General features: G+C 46.3%; 1 protein-coding gene across 4 annotated transcripts in view; it reads left to right on the top strand.

Moving 5' to 3' along the window:
* The window catches only part of ttc28 (tetratricopeptide repeat domain 28), a 530,600-nt gene that overhangs the window by 359,586 nt on the left and 146,075 nt on the right, over positions 1 to 24,939 (top strand). The gene's annotated exons all lie outside the window — the stretch shown is intronic.

The following is a 24,939-nucleotide window of genomic DNA, read 5'->3' as shown; positions in this document are numbered from 1 at the left end:
ATAATCAGTCGGGTCCCGACATGAAACATCACCTATCCGTGTTCTTTGAAGGATGCTGCCTGACCCCCGCTGAGTTACTCCAGCACTTTGTGTCTTTCCTCAGTGCAGACAATTGCATTTGTAGAGCTAGGATCAGTCGTGTAAAGAGCAAAATGTAGTAACTGGTGGTTTTTGCAGTATACTGACCGCCAGCATGTAGAACATAGCACAGTGCCCACAATGTCTTTGCCGGTCATGATGCCAAGTTAAACTAATCTCCTCTGTCGGCATTTCATCCACATTCCTCCATTCCCTGCATATCCATGTTGCACTTCTGAAATTGGATGGGATCTTTGCTTCAGTGAACCCATTAACACAGAACCTGTGCAGTACAGGTCATCTGCACCTATACTGTCTATACATTATCGTTTGTCCAGCTACTTAATTTTGCAGTTCGTCAGTGTGGAGTGTCAATTTTTATGGAACTAACATAAGCAATCACCCTAAATTATATATTTTTTACCAAATATCTCTTATTCCAATGCCCTGTTTCTGAGCATGGAGTTAGGCTTTGATTGGGTGCTGGTGGTTAGTGTTGGTGTTACTGTAGCTGGTTGGCGGCAATTAGATGAGCAGTTGGTGATGTGGAGGAAGCAGGGCAAGGTTCACAAGCCGTGTGCTTGTGGGAGGAGGGAAAGAACTGGCGACACAAGGGACTGCAGATACTTGAAGTCAGCCTGCTGGAGGAACTCAGCGTCGGTGGAGGGAGTGGATGGAGCACGTTTTGGGTCAGGGCCCTTCACTGGTGACTAGCCAACAATCGGGGATAGGAGGCCTTGCGGGATGTACACCCAGAGAGTTGTGAATCTGTGGAATTCTCTGCCACAGTGGAGGCCAATTCACTGGATGTATTCAAGAGAGAGATAGATATAACTCTTTGGGCGAACGGAATCAAGGGATATGGGGAGAAAGCAGGAACAGGGGACTGATTCTGGATGATCAGCCATGATCATATTGAATGGCTGTACTGGCTCGACGGGCCGAATGGCCTACTCCTGCACCTATTTTCGGAATGATACTGAGATGCAAGGATTAAATGACTGTAGGCTGTGTAAATTCTACTTGGTTTCCCTTGAGTTTAGAAGGTGAAGGTGGGCTCTGGTGCAAGTGTTTGATATGAAGAAGGAAGATTAGAGAGAATAGCAGAGGGCATAATCATAACATGAGTGCTGGCCCATTGAGAGAGCACATTCAACAAGGACATTTCTCCACGAAGGGTGAAGGAAATATGTAACACAGTCATCAAATGACTGAGAAATCTGGTTAAATTGAAACGTTCAAATCTCAGATTGATAGATTTTTGTGAGGTGAGTTCAAGAACATGAGGTTAATCGTGGAGTTTGTTATAAATGAGGAGATTACAGGTTCCAAGACGGAAATTGATTTTTGTCAGATAGAACACCAGGTAGTCTGGAAGAAAAGTACAGATCAGTCATTATCTAATTACGCGGTGGAACTGGTTCCTGCGAGGTTAAGTATTTCACTTTTGCTCCTATTTCTGGCATCCATATTTTATTTCAAAGGCATCAGAGAAAAAGATTGAAGTTCATTGTTGTGAGTGTTAACGCCAGCAGAGTTCTCGTTACTTCTCCTGGAGAATTTTCTCTGCGCTGATTTTTCATCGGAATGCGAGGGGCTCGCAATGGAATGGCTGAACATGCTCTGTGAAAGGCAGTCTTGTTGTGAATTGTGCACAGTTTCAGGAGCAGTTTACACGTGTACATGCTGGGAGCAGTTCCACTGTTGTTTTAGCTGACAGTGAGAAATACTTCAGATTGCCTAAATGTATGGCTCAAACATCTCGCAAAGATCGAGGCCTGTGACTGAAGTTCATACCCTTTAGCTGCTAGGCTTTATTCTGTTATCCATGTTTAATCATCTCAGATAATGGTGGCGTAGCAGTCGGGCTGCTGCCTTACGGGGTTGTCCCACTATACGAGTTTACCCAAGAGCTCTCCAGAGTTTAAAAAAAAATCAAACTCGTGGTAAGTACATAGAATGTACGTAGCGGGTACGTCGGAGCTCGGGGCGTCTCTTAGGGGCTCGTAACGCTTACAGCAGGTAGTCGGGAAACGCGGTAAGCTCGTGAAGTTTTTTCAACAGTGTGAAAAATGTCCGCGAGAGCCCCTGAGTATTTACGAGCGGCTATTACCGTAATTCTCCGAGTTCGAATCAGGGGAAACTCGGGAGAACTCTTGAATTACCTCGTGCAGTGGAACAGGCTCATTACAGTGTCAGATCCGAACCACTTACATAGAAACATAGAAAATAGGTGCAGGAGTAGGCCATTCGGCCCTTCGAGCCTGCACCACCATTCAATATGATCATGGCTGATCATCCAACTCAGTATCCTGTACCTGCCTTCTCTCCATACCCCCTGATCCCTTTAGCCACAAGGGCCACATCTAACTCCCTCATAAATATAGCCAATGAACTGGCCTCAACTACCTTCTGTGGCAGAGAATTCCAGAGATTCACCACTCTCTGTGTGAAAAATGTTTTCCTCATCTCGGTCCTAAAAGATTTCCCCCTTATCCTTAAACTGTGACCCCTTGTTCTGGACTTCCCCAACATCGGGAACAATCTTCCTGCATCTAGCCTGTCCAACCCCTTAAGAATTTTGTAAGTTTCTATAAGATCCCCCCTCAATCTTCTAAATTCTAGCGAGTACAAGCCGAACTTGTGCTTGTACTTATGCTTGTCTGCATCCGGAGTTTGTACGTTCTCCCCATGACCTGCGTAAGCTTCCTCCAAAGAAGTACAGGTTTGTAGGTTAATTGGCTTGTGTAAAATTGTCTCTAGTGTGTGTAGGGTGGTGTTAATCTGCGGGGATCGCTGGTCGGTGCCGACTCGGTGGGCCGACTGGCCTGTTTCCAAGCTGTATCTCCACATTAAACTAAACTGTTGTCAACTACAGCAGAGGTCATTAGGGTCCATAAAAGTCTACGTACGGGGGCGGAGTGGTTTGGAAACATTCGGGAGAGCAGAGGAATGAAGGGATGTTAGTGATGGGCATCTAAACTGTTTATGTGAGCTTTGTCCAGCCCGTCCAGTTGTTGCATTGTTGATTTATTCCGTGCCACAGAAGCATTAGGAAAGGTCCTGCAATGGGCTTGTTTTCACCAGCCAGTCTATAAACAAGATAACCAACAAGAAAAAGCTCATATCCACCTGTCAACTGTATCGATCTCATCCTAAGGTTACTTCACACAGGAACCTTTTAGCCCAATGACTGTAAAACATCTGCAGTGTCTTAATGACTCTGTTAAGCTGGGCAAGAGGCTTTAATTGTCATATGTACTTGCAATGGAACAATGACATTCTTTCTTGCTGCACATTAACAGACCTGTAAACGCAATAGTACACACATAAATATACAATAATCAATAATGCAATCAATTAATAACAGTAATGGTAGATAACCAGAGTCGCGCTGAAGTCTGTAGTGCAGCCAAGGACACAGTCCATGGAGGGTCACAGTTGCTGAGGTTAGTGTTGTGCAGTGTTCAAGAGCCTGACACTTGGGATGAAGCTGTTCCTGAACCTGTAGGTCACGGTTTTCCGGCTCCTGCACCTTCTTCCCTATGGCAGCAGTGAGATGAGAACGTGGCCAGGGTGGTGTGGGTCCCTGCCTGCTGCTTTTATATCATCATTATTTTTCTGTAGGTATTTAGAAACAAGTAAATTCCAGGATTATATAAAGCATTCTCCGAAATCTGGAGAACATTAATTACTGAGAATACATGAATACATGATGGGGCATCCATTAATAAAAGATCGGACCATCAAATTGTTCATTCTTTGCTCTAGTATCTCAGGACGGCGATGAGATGACATCTGATAAGATTTTAGATGAATGAGTATACAAACACCAAATTCACATTATTAGATGTAGAATTCTTTGTGGGGTTAAATTGTATTCTGAATATTTCTGTCTTCAGGGCCCATTGCCAAAGTGAAAATTCTGACAGCCGACTTTTCTGTCTGTGCAGTCTAACATATTGGAGTGGGAATATTCTGCTGCTGGGTTAGATTTATTACCACTGCATGATCAGTCTTATTGCCCAGTGGGGCATTTTTAAACATTTTACTTTTTCATTGTGCTTTTGACACGTTACTTTCTACCCTGCAGCCACAGAAATATGATTATTTTTTGATCTTCTGGATACCTGGCGTATATGCATGGCTTCGACTCAGTGATTCATTTTCTTGAGCTCAGTAAGGTTGTGGTGCTGTTTGTAGCCACACGATGATGCAGAATGCAGACGTTTTCAATTTAACGACTGCTGTTTTCATATCCTGGTCTAAACATTGATGCTGGAGAACAAAAATTGTCATGATCTTTTCAGATGGATGGAAAGAGGGAGAGAAGGGGGGAGAGGGAGGGAAGGGGAGAGAGGGAGAGAAGGGGGGAGAGGGAGAGGAGGGGAGAGAGAATGGGAATGATGCACATGAAAGTAAACAACAATGGATTGAAAGACAAATACATTATTTACTTTCCATTTCTGATTTGACATTTTTCTTCATAGATAGTTGGACTTTGAATGCAAATGATACCTCTTTGAGGACAAAGTGAGTCTGGAAGTGTAGATTGTGAGCGTGGTGATCAGTAGTTTTTAGTTTTAGAGACACAGCGCGGGTTGTCACCGACCAGCGATCCTCTAGGGGCGCTGTCCTCTAGGGGCGCTGTCCTCTAGGGGCGCTGTCCTCTAGGGGCGCTGTCCTCTAGGGGCGCTGTCCTCTAGGGGCGCTGTCCTCTAGGGGCGCTGTCCTCTAGGGGCGCTGTCCTCTAGGGGCGCTGTCCTCTAGGGGCGCTGTCCTCTAGGGGCGCTGTCCTCTAGGGGCGCTGTCCTCTAGGGGCGCTGTCCTCTAGGGGCGCTGTCCTCTAGGGGCGCTGTCCTCTAGGGGCGCTGTCCTCTAGGGGCGCTGTCCTCTAGGGGCGCTGTCCTCTAGGGGCGCTGTCCTCTAGGGGCGCTGTCCTCTAGGGGCGCTGTCCTCTAGGGGCGCTGTCCTCTAGGGGCGCTGTCCTCTAGGGGCGCTGTCCTCTAGGGGCGCTGTCCTCTAGGGGCGCTGTCCTCAAGGGGCGCTGTCCTCTAGGGGCGCTGCACTGGCAGCAGCCTCTGCCTACAGCCTGTCTGTCATTTCTATCTTTTTTTTAATTTTCAGTTAGTCCAAAGTCTGTTTTAGGGGGAATCTTTAACTTTTCTATGTGGGGAGGGGGGCAGGGTAAGGGGGAAACCGTTTCCCAGTCTCTTCCTGGCGGGGACGCGACTATTTCTCCGAGTCGCGTCCTCGTCCCCCAGCTCGCGGCCTACCACCTGGATCGGAGCAGCCTTTCCTGCCGGGGACCGGGAACCGGACCAGGGCTGCTACAGCGGCGGCGCAGCGCTGGAGTCACCGCGGAGCGGGCGATGCCTACCTGGGTCGCCGTTTGGAGCTCCGGAGCGTTGAGCCGCTGCTCCAACATCGTGGAGCTCTGGTGCGGAGAGCTTCCAACGCGGGCGGCGCTGAACAACATCGTGGAGTCCTGGGGCGCCTTGCAGAGGGCCTTCAGCGGCAGTCTCCACCCGGCGCGGCCTGCGGACATTGGAAGCCGCCGACTCCGGTAGGAGGGGGCCGACTCCGTGTCCACGCCGCTGAGGACGTCCCGCAGCCCCGACGTCGGACTTGTATCACCCCGGCGAGCAGTCCTGGACATCGGGCCGCCCGTAGCTGCAACTGCGGAGGGCTTGGGGAGGCCCTGACCACGGGGAACAGTGGAGGAAGAGACTGGCTTTGGTGCCTTCCCACACAGTGGGAAACTTTGATTCTGCTGTGTGGGGATGTTTTATGTTAAATTCTATAGTGTGTTGTGTTCTTTATTTTTATTGTATGGCTGTATGGGAATTTCATTTCACTGCGCCATCTGGCACATGTGACAATTAAATGTATCTTGAATCTTGAATCCCCGCACATTAACACTATCCTGCACAAGTGAGGGACAATTTGTACATTTATACCAAGCCAATTAACCTACAAACCAACACGTCTTTGGAGTGTGTGAGGAAACCGAAGATCTCTGAGAAAACCCTCGCAGATCAAGGTGGCGAATGTACAAACTCTACATAGATTGGACCCATAGCAAGGATCGAACCCCGGTCTCTGACGCTGTAAGGCAGCAACACTACCACTGCGCCACCGTGCCACTGTGGTTCAGAGGGGATACTGGGCTGGTGCGATAGAGATGACCTGCTTACTACTGTAATAGTAATGAGGGGGTTGGTAGGAAAGGGAATAAACTATGGGTGATAGTGGGGTAGAATCAGAGGAAAGGAGTGTCAGAGTATAGATATCAGACACGGGCAGATGATAGACTAGACTCTTACACTGGCCCTGTGCTGTACTGAGCACATTTGATCAGTCATGTTTAAAAGCACAAAGTAGTAAGCTCATTTGGATACAGACACCGCACATTTCTGCAGCCAGAAAATAAATGGCACATTATCACGAGGAGAGTCTGCTTACAAAACAGTGTCTGCTATTTTGAGCTCCCTTGGTTTCTTGGTTTCCTGGTCATCCAAAATATTCCAAATGGAATTTAAACTGCTGAATTTAAACTACTGTAATATACTGTGATAAAAGTAGGATTTTTAGTGAATGTCACATGGTATTTTCCACATCACTTTTTTTTTCAGTAAAGTTTAAAGATAAATGCAGACAAATGTTATGATGGCCGGTGTCCAGAGGGGGATGAATGCAGGAACCTCGTGGTTACTTCACATTACCTGTACTTGCTGACAATGGGAGACAGACACTAAGTGTTTGGAGTAACTCAGCGGGTCAGGCAGCATATCTGCAGAAAAAGACGTTTCAAGTCTGAAACCTTCTTCGGACTGGAAGTAAAGGTGGGGGAGAATAAACTGGATGCAAGTAAAGGCCAGAAGAAATGACCTTGGGAAGGGTGTTGCCCATAGTGACCACTGTTGGCTGGTGATAACAAGAGAGATACAAGGATGCAACCAATGGAACTGGTAGGATGATCAGAGTGGGGGAGGGAATGCAGGAGTTGTTTGAAATGAGAGAAATCAACATTCGTGACGCTGGGTTGTAAGCTGCCCAGGCGAAATATGAAGTGGCGTTCTCTGGGAGAGCTGCAATAGCAGGTCTCAGTGCATCTCAGAGATTGGCGAGTATCTGACTCGCTGCTACAGGGTAGATTGTTTCAGAAGCCCCCCCCCCCCAGCGCGCACCGTGTTATGTTTCACGTTCTACGACAGGAGTAGAGGCGCCATGTTCGAGTGACTGGGAACCGGTCACCTGATAGCATGCCACCTCGCATTTGCGCAGCCATTGGTACGTTCACTTCGGAATAAGCAAGTGGATCTCTTGCCTCGGGGCCCATGGGGGAGAAGCTGCAACGTGCCACTTGCTGCAAAGCGGCGGAAAATACAATAACAGGCGCTGTGGCCTGAAACCTGGGTGCACGCCTTATGACAGGGCTACTTGCCAGACGGCTTCATGTCCATGATCCCATGATTACACTCATAATGCATCAGTAACTGTTGTGGCACAACGATATTGTCCCTATAAAATGCTTCTTGCACGGTTCATAAAAACACACTTGTGCTGGAGTGCATGTCGTCATGTGTATTTTTGTTTAACGCTGCATTCCTTGCATCATCAAAATGACATGCCGGGATTGTTGTGGGGGAGAAGGAGTGCGTAAGTAAAAGGTTCCTTTCTCGATTGCTTGCTTCCCGCGCGCGGAGGGTCAGAGTAGAAGGGGAGACTTCAGTTCCGTTTTTAGCATTCACTCAATGTGCGCAGCCAGGTGGAGGGAGAAAATTGAAACCGCATGGAGAGAAGGAATGAAAACCTCGCAGATGTCAATTCTTTTTTAATATTACAATGAAAGTAATAAAGTAACTGTACAGAGCTGCACAAAAGCCCCGAGGACATGATGTATAATTTACAAGTGTGCATGCAGCTGGAACTGAAAGAGTTTATAGGCAAACAGTGGCAGTCAACCAAGAAGGATGTGACTGACTCCAGCAGGCAGCTATGCAACGAGCTGCTTTTGTTCAGCTTCTGCAGCATTAATGGACTATTTCTAGGTGTGTTGGATGATAATGGCACAGCTCCACCAGAATGATTGTCACTTACAAGAAAACGACACTGAATGTAATAGTCCAATTCATTTTCATCTTGGTTTCTGACTGTGAATGGAAGGTGATTTGAAAATCCCAGAGCCATGATAAGTTGCTTTTCTAAGGGAAATGAGACCTTCCTGTGTTAACGAGGTTCTATTCACAGTAATGTGGACCCTATAGTGTCATATTCTTTGACTTTATAGGGCATAGGTTTAAGATGAGAACCAAGAGTCTTAGAAGGGATGTGAGGGAGAATGTTTTCACTCAGAGGATGGTTGCCATCTGGAACACACTGTTTGAGAAGCAGAGGTTAGACACATAAACATGGAGTAACTCAGCGGGTCAGGCAGCATTTCTGGAGAGAAGGAATGGGTGGCGTTTCTGGGTTGAGACCCTTCTTCGGACTGAAGAAGGGTGTCGACCTGAAACATCACCAATTCCTTCTCTCCAGCGATGCTGCCTGACCCGCTGAGTTACTCCAGCTCTTTGTGTCTGTTTTAAGTTTAAACCAGCATTTGCAGTTCCTTCCTGCACACAGCGTGAGAAGCATGTGGATGTGCACGGGAATTGGCAAGGAATAGTGGGCTAGGATCTGGTGCTGTTTAAATAGATGGATTGGCGATGGTCAGGATGAACTTGGTGAGCAGAAGGGCCCTGCATGTGTGCTGCATCATTCTAGAAGTACAGGTTGTCATTTCAGATTTGGCTGTAATTAAAGGAAAGAAGAAACTTGCATTTATACGATTTTATATACTTCAATCAGGCCTGTAATTAGTTACCGATTTTTATAATATATTGTAAATATATTGCAGATATATAGACATACCCAGATAAATTTTAACATACACACATTTACTCAGTGACTTTATCTTCTCAACTTCAAGATTCTCTTTCATAGTTTTTACCCCACATCTCCTCGATTTACTTTTCATCAGTTACTTCAGCATCTTGCGTCTATCTCTGAAACAGTGAGGCCCTGCCCTGATGAGATGGATTGCGAGATGCACCAATGACAAGATCAGATCTTATTACATGGTGGAATGGCCTTAGGAGCATGGGGGTGGTGGGGAACCAGTGGCTAATATCTGCTCCCAGATTGTAATATCACGTTCTCCGTATAGAAGCCCAGCGTGATAGAAGTTTACGTTGCCTTTGCTCTGTTAGCTAGTTGAGGGCAAGAGACAGGAAAGTACACGGCATCTGAGCACACGAGGAGCTGCGGCCAACAAACCTACTCCGTCGCACAACTCTGGCATTCTATGTGTTATTGACTAGCGCAGGAGCTACAATTATAGGGAGCATTTGGTACTCCATTAGTTCCCAAGAATTCAGCCTCCACACAGACAAAACGTGAGCAATCGGAGAAGGAGAAGGCTGTGCGGTCCTTCAAACCTACTGCAGCATTCCATAAGTGTGGCTGTTCTGATCATCTCCTCAGCTGAAACTTGATCTTACCTCCCATTACCCGTGACTCTCCAACAGATTAAACATCTGCTTATTTTCCCCTTGTACCTTTCAACGATTCACCTTCACGATGCTCAGACCTGGGTGCAGGAGATTGGAGATGAGTTTGTCTGGAATCATGTGTTCATGGCAGAGCTACATTCAGTAAATAGGAATGTGGCGTCGTGAGGCCATGGAGATGGTGTCCTCTGTGGACCTGTTGCGGTGGTAGTAGGTCTATCGCAGTGGGCTCAGGGCTGCCAGGGAGGCTGGAGCCGAGTATCAAAGGTTATGGGGAGAAGGCAGGAAAATGGGATTAGGAGGCAGTGATCAGCCATGATTGAATGGTGGAGTAGACTCGATGGGCCGAATGGCCTAATTCATCTCCTATAACTTGTGAATTTGTCATTAAGGCACGCTACCTTGCTTTGCTCTCTGAACCAGGGTATTCAATGAACTGTAGTAAATTGGTCACACATGATTTCCTGTTCATTAAACACGATGATTCTGCTTGATTGCATTATGATTTACAAATCGTCCAGACACTATTCCCTTAACAATGGATTCTAATTTCTACTTCAGTTTCTTTGTGAAGCTCTCCATCGTTCTGCCTCAGCTTTCAACCTGTCTTGAGTCCTGACTTCCTCTGCATGGAGGCAGACACCCAGACCTTGGAGGTTAGTGGGTGATTCCTTGCGGAACCTCTGCCTGGTCCTATAACGCTAGTACCTCCACCAATGTAAAGCACTTTGGCCAACGAGAGTTGTTTTTTAAATGTGCTCTAGAAATAAAAGTGACTTGACTTGACTTGACACTATGATTTGGCCCAAAGAGTCTCACACGCCTCTCTTTGTTGTTTCATTTCAAGAAAGGTACTCGGCACATTCCGGCTAACAACGCCCTGATGTGAAACTCTTGGGTAAAACAAGGCTGACACTTGATGGAAATGCTCATCTGAAGAGCTTGTAGGCAATTAACGCTCATATGCATATTTAGCAGTGTTAAATGATTAGCTAATTAGCGCCAAGTGTACAGGTTGTGGAGGAGAAGTGGAATTTCTTTAGATCATTTTCGTTGGAGGAGCAAAACATCAGTTAGCTCTTTCCTTATTTGCTTCTGTCGTTGAGCAGAAGCTGATGGATCATGTTAGTAAAGCACTCCTTCTGCGATTGATTCCCACCATTAATACTCTAGTTTGCATATTCCACAGTTGAATTGATGAATGGAGCATTGTTGCTCACACTTGCACAGCTATTACCAGAGCTAATGGGCGACTTAGCATCATTACTGCAGTTCATTTTTGATTTTCTGCTAAGTTGATTGCTAGCTGTAATATATTTTAGCTCCAATTTTGAACTGATTAACCTGTGCATTCATGTTCATCATGAACATAGGTTGCGGCTCAGAAGCCCATTTGGCCGTCTGTGGTGGCTCGTTGCTAACGAAGCCTGTGGCGACACGCACTCCCAATGTCCCGCTTGTTCCTCGCTTCAAATAACCTTTTCACTTTTCCCTCCAAAGATGCATGGATTTCTGCGTCATCCTCCCATGAGAGTTAGATGTAGCTCTTAGGGCTAACGGAATCAAGGGATAGGGAGAAAAAGCAGGAACGGGCTACAGATTTTGGATGATCAGCCACGATCATATTGAATGGCCGTGCTGGCTCGAATGGCTGAATGCCCTACTCCTGCACCTGTTTTCTATGTTTCTATCTTTCCCCTTACAGCATAGAATCTGTGTTACGAGAGTAAATGTGGAAACTTTGGAATGGAATGGAAACTTTAATGTCTCTTGAGACAAGACACAGTGAAGTTCTTTGCTTGCATATCCAAGCTTTTACCCAGTGCCTATCAACCTTATGTGTGCCAAACTAAATCATGACCAGTTATTTTTTTCCCCCCATCAGAGGTTCTCATAATTTGAAAGAAATCTCCATTTCATATCTCCGGAGGAGGGGAAAATGCCGGAGCAACTCAACGGGACAGGCAGCATCTCTGGAGAGAAGGACCTTAACGTCACCCATTCCTTCTCTCCAGAGATGCTGCCTGTCCCGCTGAGTTCCTCCCGCATGTTGTGTCTATCTTCGGTGTAAACCAGCATCTGCAGTTCCTTCCTGTGCAAAACATCTTCATGGTCCCAAGGAATCTTCCATTGATTGTTGACATGTGGAAATATCCCCAGTGTACCTTCCTATCCTTGCAGATTCAAGATTGTTTGTTTAACTTCTATAAACTGAATGAGGATCTTTGAAGCGACGCAGACTTGTGTCCAAAAGCCAACATGAGTATCTATCTGATTCCATTCCTTGAAAGTGTCCTACCCACTCAGTTTGTAGAGTAAACCACTGCCAGGCTCTGAGATACCACAGCTGCTTGCAGTATTGTATAGGGCAGGATTTGCTTTGATACTTGGCAGTTGTTCACCATCCCCTGAAAAAAAAAAACAGTTATCAGCATCGAAATAAGCAGATAGATTGGAAACATGCCAGCTGAGCAAAGAACTCCGGTAACATAACAGCTGGTATTTTAAAATTCCATGACATAATTTCTGTTTCAAGTTAACCCTGGAAAATCTAAATTGCTAATCAGTGTGAGCTGCTGATGCATTTACGCAATGCCCAGGGAACACTTTATTCGCTGTTGTTTTCTGTATATTTTCTTTCTACTTTAATGGGATGAGGTCCGTGGAATGTGTACGATGAATGAAACATGAAACATTTGGAAGGTCGCCGCTGTGTCCAAGGTAGCTGCCCTGCGGCAGTACAGCACAGACTTTGAATGCCACACCTTCAGATGTCGCATGCTTGCATCCACCCAGGGCTCGCTGTGTGAGTTGAGATCAACTTTGCCGTCCGACTTATTTCTCAGTATCATGGTCATTCCTGAAACAGGATTATGCCATTCCGAACCTTTGCACGTGTGGCTTGCAAGTGTGTCATTCTCTGCAACCCAAATCCAGCTACTCCATTGTATTTTTGTTTGATGGGTCTGAAAATCATGCTCGAAGGGCCGAATGGCCTACTCCTGCATCTATTGTCTATTGTCTATTGAAGTGGACCTGCCCCAGCGTACAGCTCGACTGCCTTTTACCTTTCACTTCATCAAGGTCTCATCTTCACACAGTTCAGATTTGAAATGTACTTTTCATCAGATAATAACATATTGCAGATTGGATCTTGGCAATTATCTTTGGTCCAGCTGAGCTCAGCGACTCCTTCACACGGTTCCAGAATTGGCCACTGCCTCTTCCCAGCCTCTGCTCAACTGATGTGGAACTGTAAAGCTTCCTCTGGAACCAATACCAATTCATCAACCGGCTGGGCAAATATCTTAGGCAAACCTAATGATTAGTTGGTATAATTCTCGAGCAGGTTTCCAGCTGTATCTCACTCGAGCAGAGGGTGGGAGAGACGGTGGTTTATTGTGGGAGCATGGGGAAGGAGGGAGCTGCTGACCATGGCTGCACTCTTCAGTCACAGCCTGCACTGGGACTTCAAACCACCTCACTTCTCATAGAAACATAGAAAATATAGAAACATAGAAAATAGGTGCAGGAGGAGGCCATTCGGCCCTTCGAGCCAGCACCGCCATTCATTGTGATCATGGCTGACCGTCCCCTATCAATAACCCGTGCCTACCTTCTCCCCATATCCCTTGACTCCACTAGCCCCGAGAGCTCTATCTAACTCTCTCTTAAATCCACCCAGTGCCCTCTGTGGCAGGGAATTCCATAAATTCACAACTCTCTGGGAGAAATTTTTTTTTCTCACCTCAGTCTTAAATGACCTTCTCAAGTTGGAAATTCCCCTCTCCCCCCCCCCCCCCTCCAAAAAAACAAACCCTGCAGAACCTGGAAATCTGAATGAAACCAGACACTGGCAGAAACTCAGCAGGTCAGGCGGTACCAGTGGACAGTGAAGTGGTGAACATTGCAGGTCTGGAACAGAAGGATCCAGACCTGAAACATTGGGTATTTCTTTATCCAAGGATGCTCCCTCTGCTGCTGAGTGCTGCCAGCATTATCCGTTATCATTTTATGTTTTGAGCGCTTTGCTTTTGATCACTTTCAATGGTGCGCATCAAGCAACAACTCAGGCAATAATGTAGAGTCAAGTAAGGAATGGATACGAAGTACTGGAGTAACACAGTGGGCCAGGCAGCATCTCTGGAGAACATGGATAGGTGACATTTCAGGTCGGGACCCTTCTTCTTGAGTCTGAAGAAGGATCCCAACCCGAAACGTCACCTATCCATGTTCTCCAGAGATGCTGCCTGACCCGCAGAGTTGCTCCAGCACTTTGTGTCCATTTGTGAATTAACTAGCATCTGCAGTTCCTTGTTTCTACTCTAAGCAATGGATACTGGGTGCTGAGTCATGTGGGATTACATGCTGAGTGGGAGACCATACGTTCACAGGGCCACGTTAACAAGTTTATCATTCACCTTCTGGAGTCGAGGGTCTATCAGAATGGAAGAGGCTTTGCAAAAATAAATTGAGTGAGGCGGTGATATCAGTTCAGATTTTTGTGTTTGAATTGGTTGTTTTCCTGGGCAGGATGGAGTTGTGTGTCCTGGACTCTGCCAGCAACTCCCTGGAAACAAGGAGGGTTTACTCTGTGCGAAGGTAATCAGCATCCATGCTCAACACCAACTCACAGGCAGCAACTGTGATTGAAAGCAGTTCCTCAAACGCCAAGTACCACCGCATTATTGTTCCAATACAAGCATCACACAGCACGTCAAGAAGCATATGTTACACCTTTTATAGAGAGAACAAGAATACATCAGACTTAGTACCAGGAGTAGGTTCAACAACATCCAGAAACGGCAGCTCTCTGATCACTATTCATCACAGAACAATCACAATTAATCTCGGTAACAACTTTTCCTTCTGATCTTAAAAATCGCTCTCTTTTATCTGACCTAAATATGTTGATCTTAATCGGCGACTTGCATTCATTAGCAATGGATTACATCATTTTTTCCCCGAGCTATAAATAAATAAGAGGGATAAGGGCCAAACGCAGGCACGTGGGACTAGTGTGGATGGGACATGTTGTCCAGTGTGGGCAAGTTGGGCCGAAGGGCCTGTTTCCACGCTGTATGACTCCATGACTCTACAAGTTTCACCTCGGCTGCTGAAGGTTTGAAAACGTCAGGTGTTCATGATTGCTTGTGTACAGTCGTTTTACTTTGTTCTTGACAGCAGGGGACCCAACCCTTACAAATGATAACATCTGCAAACTGTGACCAGAGGAGACATGATTAGGTGATCTTCTCCCCAAAAATGCCACAAGCCCAGATGTGGTAACCCCTACCGTGCCCATGTCCAATTAGATGTCCTTAGCTACGGCATTGGTGACAAGCTACAGTGAACTTCAGCGTGCCCCTAACATACATAGAATCATGACATAGAGTCTGAAGAAGGGTTTCGGCCCGAAACGTTGCCTATATCCTTCGCTCTATAGATGCTGCTGCACCCGCTGAGTTTCTCCAGCTTTTTTGTATACATAGAATCATTTTCCACTTCCTCTAACTCTCTCCCTAAGAACCCAAGTTTAACCCACTGCATTAGAGAGAGAGCAGAATATGTTCTGAGTTTTCCACATATGATGCAGCACTTTGAAGTTTACTATAGCTTGTTACCACTGCCTCAGCCAAAATATCTAATTTGGCATGGACAAGAAGGCAAATTTATTGTTTCTGTGTGGTTGCCAAAACGCTCTGCATTTGCCTTCAAACCCATGGGTTTGAACAAACCCAAATGTACTTTGTTCTCCACAAGCCTACAAAGCAAATGCTTATTAGACAATTCATATATGTTACCCAGATGCACCATGTTCCAGTTATGACCATTGCTGTGATCAACATTGAAGTCAGTTTGATAAGCCTCTGAAGTATGTGCATGCTCTATGTACATTTTGACAGCTAATCATCTCGAATAAGGAACTCAACCGGAAACGTCACCTATTCCTTGTCTGCATTGATACATATACATCTATTGATGCTCCTGAACACATCATCAGTGATGTAACCTGGGGTCATTGGGTGTTTCGGGTCTTTCAACATCAGACACCCTCACCCAGGCGACCCAGCCGTGGTTGATCAGACCACGACTTGTATTCAGGTGGCATTCGCTCCTCCCCATGGACCTCCTCTCCTGATCCAGAACCATCTCGAGGCCTTCCTCGGAAGTATGTGCATGCTCTATGTACATTTTGACAGCTAATCATCTCGAAGAAGGATCTCAACCAGAAACGTCACCTATTCCTTGTCTCCAGAGATGTACTGACCCGCTGAGTTCCTCCATCTTTTATTGTGCCTATTTTCAGTTTAAACCAGCATCAACAGTTCCTTCCTACACATTTTGTACAAAGTTCATTTTCAAACAGTGTCATTCCTGCAGCTGAGTGTCTCGTCACCCTCAGTGAAGCACATGGCATTCGGGCTCCTCCAATTCTGCCCAAGAGCTTTTGAAGAAGATAGACACAAAATGCTGGAGAAACTCAGCGGGACAGACAGCATCTCTGGAGAGAAGGAACGGGTGACGTTCAGGGTCGAGAGAAGGGTCTATTTTGATTTGTGTCTATCTTCGATTTTAACCAGCATCTGCAGTTCCTTCCTGCAGCTTTTGAAGAAGCAGGTTTTGATCCTTTCTCCACCTGTAGGCACTCCCCAGGTCAAGATGACCAACTGATGGGACAGCTGTACATAGGCTGGGGAGTCTGGGACCAATGTGAAGGGTGGGATGAATTTGCCGGTTTTGGCGAGGCTACAGGCATCTTCTGGCTGGTGGGAAGAGGAGTTTTTTAGCGGACCTTCTCAACCTCTTCCCTGAGCTGGGTGGAGCTGAGAAGAGCTGGGTGGAGCTGAGCTGAGTCAGTGAGGCCTGAGGGTTAACGGAGCCTTGTGAAAGTATGGTCTCCCACTCAGCATGTAATCCCACATCTCAGCACCCAGTATCCATTCCTTAGAGTAGAAACAAGGAACTGCAGATGCTAGATAATACACAAAGGGATACAAAATATTGGAGTAACTCAGCGGGTCAGGCAGCATCTCTGGAGAACATGGATAGGTGACGTTTTGGGTTGGGATCCTTCTTTAGACTCAAGAAGAAGGGTCCCGACCTGAAATGTCACTTATCCACGTTCTCCAGAGACCCCTTCCCTGAGCCACAACAGTTGGGAGCTTGGTGCAGCTGTGCAGAGGTGGGTGGAGCCGAGCCGACGGAGTGGGCCAGTGAGGCTGGCCGGTGACCGCTCTCCCCGCTCCTGCTCACTCTCCCGACACCGCTGGCACTGTGACCCTCTCCCACACACTCATCGATGCACCTTTGAACCATTGTGGTGCATTTCCGACTTACAGACAGCACGGGTTATGAACAGCTCTCGGTAACGGATGACTGTCGTCACCAGGAGACATCCTGTACGACCTTTGCACGACCTTGCCTAAGGTCCCGAAGCCGTTCCTTTACAATATTCCCAACAAGACTTTATTTTGTTACGTGATTAATATGCTGAAAATGCCTTGTATTCCTCACTCTGTATTTGAAAGATGTCGGTATGCTGCAAGAAGCTCTGAAGTGCCTTCACCCCACCAATCCCTGACCCCAGAAATACCAAATAATGCCTGGTTCTCTGCCTTGGGGAAGTTGCCCATTTTGGGGGAAAGGAGCAGCCTTCTCTGTCGGTGCCCTGACCACTGAGGGATTACCAGATAGCACATTAGACTCTTTAGCAATGAGACTTGTAGGAGCTCAGAATGTATTCCTGTTGCTCTGGTGCTTTGTTTTGGGTAAGAGGGCCGGAGGTGGACGGTACAAAGAACTTGACGGTATATAAGATATTAGCCACCATGTATCTTAAAGAAACAAAAAACTTTGCTGTTGGATTAACTTTTCTTCAAAGTCAGCAGTCTATGATGGTTTTAAGCTGGATTTCGCTGGCCGTTACTTGGGAGTGCGATCAAGAAATACTTAGCAAACAAAAGGAATTTTAATCCTGGAGAGATTGGCTGGCCAGTCAAATGGTATAAAGGGTATGAATACAGTGTGGGTAAATGGATAGTGCAGTAGTAACTCAGTGGGTCAGGCAGCATCCCTGTAGAACGTGGATAGGTGACGTTTCGGGTCAGAACTCTTCTCCAGACTGGTTAACTGGAGATGAGGTACATCTATGAGCTGTTGTTTAACAGTGAAGTATTTAATTGAATAGCTCCTACCGTGAATGGTTCACAACCTTTTTGGAGTCTTATTTAGCCTCTGTTTAAAAGCCTTGGGTCAGAGGTTCCGTGAGGATAATGTGTGCGCTAGATGACCTTGGTGAGAGCGTGCCAACACCTGTGTCGCCAGGGCTGCCTGTTGCAAACTTCCCCCATGCCCAAGGCCCAGGGCATGTGCCAGGCATGGTGCTCTGCCACCCCTTGGAGCAGAGGCCAGATCAGCAGCGGTAGGGCAGGAGGGAGAGAGAACCTCGGGTGTCAGGGGTTATGGGGAGAAGGCAGGAGAATGGGGTTAGGAGGGAGAGATAGATTGAATGACGGAATAGACTTGATGGGCCGAATGGCCTAATTCTACTCCTATCACTTATGATCTTATAAGAACCACCAGCTAAAAACTGAGCATCACCTCGGTAAACAAGGAGGTTTAATCCCTGCACCCAAAGAGGCACAAGGAACCGCAGATGCTGGAGTCCAGAGGAAAACATAAAGTGCTGGAGGAACTCAGGCGGTCAGGCGGCATCCATGGAGGGAAGTGGATGGACGATGTTTCAGGTTGGGCCCCTTCTACAATCTGAAAGGGGTCCCATCGTGAAAAATGTTGTCCGCCCATTGCCTGTGCGGGTTTAGGCAGGTGAGTTTTTTCTTGCTCAGAATATTTAGATAGCTTAATAAAGTGAGCTCCTTTGTGGCCAGCTTCCCATGTTGCAAGGATCCAAGCTTGTTTCCCTTATCTGAGCTCCTGGCCCTATTCCGGAAGCAGTGGTGGCTTCCCGACCACATGTTGTCCAGCCGCTACAACAGTGTGGTCACTCAGGGTCAGGCATGAGGACTGAGATGATGAAAAACATGTACACTCAGGGGGTTGTGAATCTGTGGAATTCTCTGCCACTGAAGGCAGTGGAGGCCAATTCACTGGATGTATTCTGGAGAGAGTTGGATATAGCTCTTAGGGCTAATGAAATCAAGGGATATGGGGAGAAAGCAGGAACGGGGTACTGATTTTGGATGATCAGCCATGATCATATTGAATGGCGGTGCTGACTCGAAGGGCCGAATGGCCTACTCCTGTACCAATTTTCGATGTTTCTATGTTGGTGCTGGAGCTGCACCACCAAGTTCCCCATTAATTACTTACCATGAATTAGAATGTATCACCATTGAAACGCTGCCAGAGTTTAGACAGCTTCTAAAATGGCTCTCACCAGAGAGGTGAGAGTGGCATGCAGTGAAATGGTTATTTTAATATGCCTAAGTAAAACAAGGTGGCTGTCATCTTAAAAGCTTTTCCAGGAGATTGCCGAGTGCTGTGAACAGAGTTCCAGTGAAGAGCATGAGGAGGGAAGGGGGGCACGCTGACACATCTTGCTGCAGCAAATGATTGGATTTAGTTAATTGCAATGTTCCTTCACTGTGGCAACACTGAATCCGATATTTCAATAATACTCAGGCTGCTCATTAAAAAATAATAAAACCGTGATTTATGAAAGGCAGTCTGCTGCCAAATATGTATCGTTCATCTCAGCTCTGGCTCTCCACTGCATGGGCTTTGCGGAGAGTGGAAAAGGGGGAATTGGGATATGAAAACAAATTGTTTTTGTGTTTACCGAGTGAAAGCCCGCCTTTCACAAGAGCTGGGGCAGAGCTAAATATTGACATTGTTTTGCAGAGAAGGCCAAAGTGTCAGAGCTTCAAACTGTGAAGGAGAAGCTAGCTCGGCTCCCTTCATTCCTGGAATGGTCTCTCCCTGTTCCATAATTATATTGTCGCATTAAAAAAAATGCTAAATGGCTGGAGACCATACGTATAGAATACAGACCAGTAAGTTATTTACGACGGGGGAAAATAAATTAAATGTTTCTTGCTCGGTCATGGGCTTGGAAAAATACCTGCTCGTGGTGTGATTTGCACAGGCCTGGGGCGACGATGCAGGGCCATTATGCTCCTAATGGAACTACAATGGAGTACGTGCGCGGCATATTCGTGCTGCTAAGAGCCTGCATCACGAGCTCATGGAGCAGGTTTACCACACTCAGAGCGCGGCCCCTATGCACACAGGCCCGCTGCTGGGAGCCCTCGTTGCAAGCACTAGGATCTCCAGCACCGCACAGGAGAGTTTTTTTCAAGGCTGCTTGGAATGTTTAAAGAAACACACTCACTTCAAGGCAAATAGTATTAGTGGAATATTTCCAAAGCAGTAGGGTAAAGAAATGTTGTGTTAAAAAATAAGCAGAGGCATGTCTTTGGAATTCGCTGCCCGGGACGGCAGTGGAGGCTGAACAGCTGAATATACTCAACCCAGAGGTGGATCAATGTGCAAAGTAATATTACATTCGTCCATTTCAGTTAATTGCTATGACGTTAAGAAGTACAGTCATTGGCGTTCAGTCTGAAGAAGGGTCTCGACCCGAAACCCCATTCCTTCTCTCCAGAGCTGAGTTACTCCAGCTTTTTGTGTCTATCTTCAAAAAGAATGATCTTTGTGGTCTAAAATGTAATAAGCCCAAAGGAACAATATCCATTGTTCAAAACCATCCATTTTCAAAACCAACATGTCCAGGAACATATGGTTATTTGCTATTATTTCTAAACCTTACTGTCTGTAAAAGAACTGTCATCTCACTGCACATTTTTTTCCAGAATGACTTGTATTTATCAGCACAAAGAACAGGTGCTGGAATCTCAAATAAAACACATGGTGTTGGAGAAACTCAGCGGGTCAGGCAGCATCTGTGGAGGGAGTGGGCAGAAGAAATTTCGTAATCAGGAATCTTCTTCAGGCTGATGGAGTAAGAGGGGAGAAAACTGGAATAACGAAGTGGGGGTGGGGCATAGCCAGGCGAGTGATAGGTGGATGCAGGTTGGGGGGGGGGGGGGGGTGATGGCAGATCGGCGGATTAAGTGACAAAGACTGGAGATGAAATGGAGCCAAAAGGGTGTCAGATAGGGAGAGAAGAGGAGGCGTGAAAGGTAAAGCTAAAGGGAGGGATATGAATAGAAGGGGATGGGGGCAGAAGAAAGAGGTGGGGTAAAATGAATCGTTGGGCTCCGGGATGGGAGATGCGGGTGCAAAGAAGGGGAAAGGAGCAGGATGATGATGAGGAGGTGGGAAATAGTAAGAGAACTGAGTGCTTCTTCGATTGTGGAGCTGAGCATGTGAAGAGCTCAGAGTTGCCCAAAATAAGCCATTTGATTTTTCATTACTTGCTAACAGAACAGCAGCTTAAAGAAGCTTCATTGTTTCCATGATCATAAGATCGTACGATTTGATATGATACGATTAAACTTTATTCATCCCCGGAGGGAAATTGGTCTGCCCACAGTCACGACACACAAGGTTCACAAAAACCTGAACTTAAAAGTGAAAACACAGAGAAAAAGACAAGCGACTGTTGCCTGGCTGCCGTGTGTACAGCGCCTTCTCCGACACAAATGAACAAACAAACGAACAAATGGAGACTTATCCTCTGGGCAGAGGATTCAAAACTAGAGTGCCCCCCACCCCTATATTCCCATATCGGATCCCCCTTTGTTCTCCCACTGACCCTCACGGCGGTCCCTGCCACGCCGGGTCCCCTTGTTCTTCACGGCGGTCTCCCCACTCCGGGTACACATTGTCTTCCCTTCCCCCCTCACGCTCATCGACCGCGAGGCCCCACCGCCACCGAGGCTCCCGTTGCAGCCGAGGCCCATGCTGCCATAAGTGATAGGAGCAGAATTAGGCCATTCGGCCCATCAAGTCTACTCCGCCATTCTATCATAGCTGATCCATCTCTCCCTCCCATCCACATTGTCCTGTCTTCTTTCCATAATCTCCTACACCCGTACTAATCAAGAATCTATCTCTGCTTTAAATATATCCACTGACTTGGCCTCCACATATTCACCGCCCTCTAACTAAAGAAATTCCTCCTCATCTTCTTCCTAAAAGACCATCCTTTAATTCTGAGGCTGTGATCTCTAGACTCTCCCACTAGTGAAAACACCAATGATGATTGGTAGTTATTGATAGATGACTTTTACCAACCTAACTAGTGAGGTAAACTTACTTCTCCTTTGATCAATCAGCACAGTCATGTTTAGCCGTATATAACGAGCGTGTTTACTTTTACATAGGAACATAGAAAATAGGTGCAGGAGTAGGCCTTTCGGCCCTTCGAGCCAGTGCTCCCATTCAATATGATCATGGCTGATCATCCAGAATCAGTACCCTATTCCTGCTTGCTCTCCATATCCCTTGAGTTCGTTAGCCCTCAGATCTAACTCTCTCTTGAATGCATTCAGTGATTTGGCCTCCACTGCCTTCTGTGGCAGAGAATTCCACAGATTCACAACTGTCTGGCCGTAAATGTTTTCCTCATCTCAGTCCTAAATGGGCTCCCCCTTATTCTTAAACCTTGACCCACTGGTTCTGGCCTCCCCCAACACTTTTCTTGCATCTAGCCTGTCCAATTCACTAATAATTTTATGTGTTTCTATAAAATCCCCTCTAATCCTTCTAAATTCCAGTGAATATAAGCCCAGTCAATCCATTCTTTCATCATATGTCAGTCCCACCATCCCGGGATTTTACCTGGTGAACCTATGCTGCACTCCCTCAATAGCAAGAATGTCCTTCCTCTAATTAGGAGACCAAAACTGCACACAATACTCCAGGTGTGGTCTCACCAGGGCCCTGTACAACTGCAGTAAGACCTCCTTGCTCCTAAACTCAAAAGATTAATTTTAAATGTTTAATTTTAAAAGTTAGTTGCTCGCAATATACAAAAGTTAGTTACTCTCAATATACAAGGTGGGACTAGTGCAGATCGGACATGTTGGCCAGCATGGGAAAGTTGGGCCGAAGGGCTTGTTTCCACACTGTATGACTGTGACTATGAAATGATTCATCAATAAAGAGCAATGCTGAGGACTAAAACAAATTTGTAGAAGCGATTGAGATGTATGAGCAAGACAGCAACAATTGTGAGCAATTCTGTTTAATAAAGAACATTTACAAACTCCTAAAGTACGTTAAGTCATCCCACCATGTGGTGATATTCCACCTGAATTATATTTTCTTGTTCTTTGATGCTTGTGTAAATCAGCTTTACCACAATTCTGCCAAGCTCTGACAGGTAATACAAAATTGAAGATGCAAGATTATTTTCTGCATTGGCTGATAGAGACGTGTTTTTCTTTCTACTTGTTGGATCGTGGAACTCAATATTCAGGGTATTGCTGTGAATCTCAGTGAAAGAGATCGTGTTCTTGGTCAAAATAGCCTCCTCTGGGCTCTAATGTTTTCAGGGGAGGGCGATTGCTTCTAGGAACAGGCGATTTGCTGCACAATTTTGTGCTGCGAGTCCTTTGCATGCACGGTGAAGATTGTTAAAAGCTAAAACTTGGAATAAACTTACAGCCAAATAAATGTAACCAGTTAAAGCAGGGATCCATAGAGAATCTGATTGCACATATACTTGCACACACACACTCGCGCGCGCACACACACACACACACACACACACACACACACACACACACACACACACACACACACACTCGCGCGCGCGCACACACACACACACACACACACACACACACACACACACACACACACACACACACACACGCACACACACACGTGCTCACACACACACTCGCATGCACACACTCGCGCACACACAAGCTCGCACACAAACGCTCGCACGCACACATGCTCGCACACTCACACAGACACACACTCTCACACAAACTCTCGCACACACACTCTCAGACACACATGCTGTCACACACTCTCACTCACACTTTCACTCACACACACACACACACACTTGCGCACACACACACAGACACGCAGGCATACACACAGACACACATGCGAGAGAACCTCCAACAAGACATGCAGATTGCAACTGTTTGTTCCTGGTCCTGGTTAGTGTTGCTTCTGCAACAGATCAGCACACTGCGCATGAGGGAATCTCTTGTTGTTCACAAAGATTCCTTCGGTATTCCAAACTCTCACTGCAGTGTCGTTCAGCTGTGAAACAGTCCTCAGAATGGAGAGGGAGAGAGAGAGCCAGTGCTTTTTTTTTGGTTTTTAGGCTCAGATTTCTTTCTGCTTTTTCACAAAATTAAAGAGCAAACAGTAAAATCAGCATGTCCAGAGGAGAAAATGCACTTGAATAGCTCGAATTTCCAGCAACTTGAAAATGGGACTGTAATGCGGTGGAAAGGCTGCTAAATTGATAGCAGCTGTCTGATGCCGACTGTATTACAGAGGCCCCATAAGCAAGTGCCGCCACATACCGACTGCACTGTGCGTACAAGAGATGGCTTTGCTCCGACTTCCCCCACGAAAGGCAGCATTCAGATAACAGGCCGTAGAGATTGTGGTCATAAATCATCTGACTCGGGTCAAATTTGAAAAGACAAGCCAAAATTCTGCATTTTATTTAAAAAAATGCAGTCATTTGCCCGCTTTGGTTGAAAGTTACATTGCTGATTAGATTAATCCAGCAAGGCCTCAGTTTGAATAAATATACAGAGTCGATGCAAGTCCATGGGAGAAGTGTGGACATTTAAAGGCACAGTGCATCTGTTCATGGCCACAGCTCCATGGGAGAAGTGGGGATGTTTAAAGGCACAGTTCATTAGCTCATGGTCACAGGTCGCCTCTGATTCCATTATTGGCGACAGAGGATGTCCAGAAACCATGTTCTTATCCTGGAACCTCCTGCAACTCGTTCCTTGAGTTTCAAAGATGGCGGCATGGAAAACGTTGGTGATCACGAACCAGTTGAGAAATCAAATGTTATTAGCGCTTGCCAAAGGCCACATTTTACAAATATGTCGTTTACTTTTCCTTTTCAAATGTACAGCTTGTGTCAGTTTGGGGTTGCACTCAGAGTGATGTTTCCCGTCTCAGATACTAGAATCACATCTGTGTAGTTTTTCATCAGCAGCCACCCAGGTCACTTGCTCATCTTTTTCCCACCTCTTGATGTGATCTTCAAAGAGCCCCTTGTTGTAGTATGCAGTTGGTTACTTGTCAACCTGTGGTGATACCCAAGAGAAGCGGCACAGTAGTGCAGCGGTACAGTTGCTGCCTTACAGCACCAGAGACCCGGGTT

The sequence above is a fragment of the Amblyraja radiata genome, chromosome 25 (assembly GCF_010909765.2).
Source record: "Amblyraja radiata isolate CabotCenter1 chromosome 25, sAmbRad1.1.pri, whole genome shotgun sequence".
Taxonomy (NCBI): Eukaryota; Metazoa; Chordata; class Chondrichthyes; order Rajiformes; family Rajidae; genus Amblyraja; species Amblyraja radiata.
The sequence above is the reverse complement of the archived record's forward strand: the minus strand, read 5'-3'. Positions and strand labels throughout refer to the sequence as shown.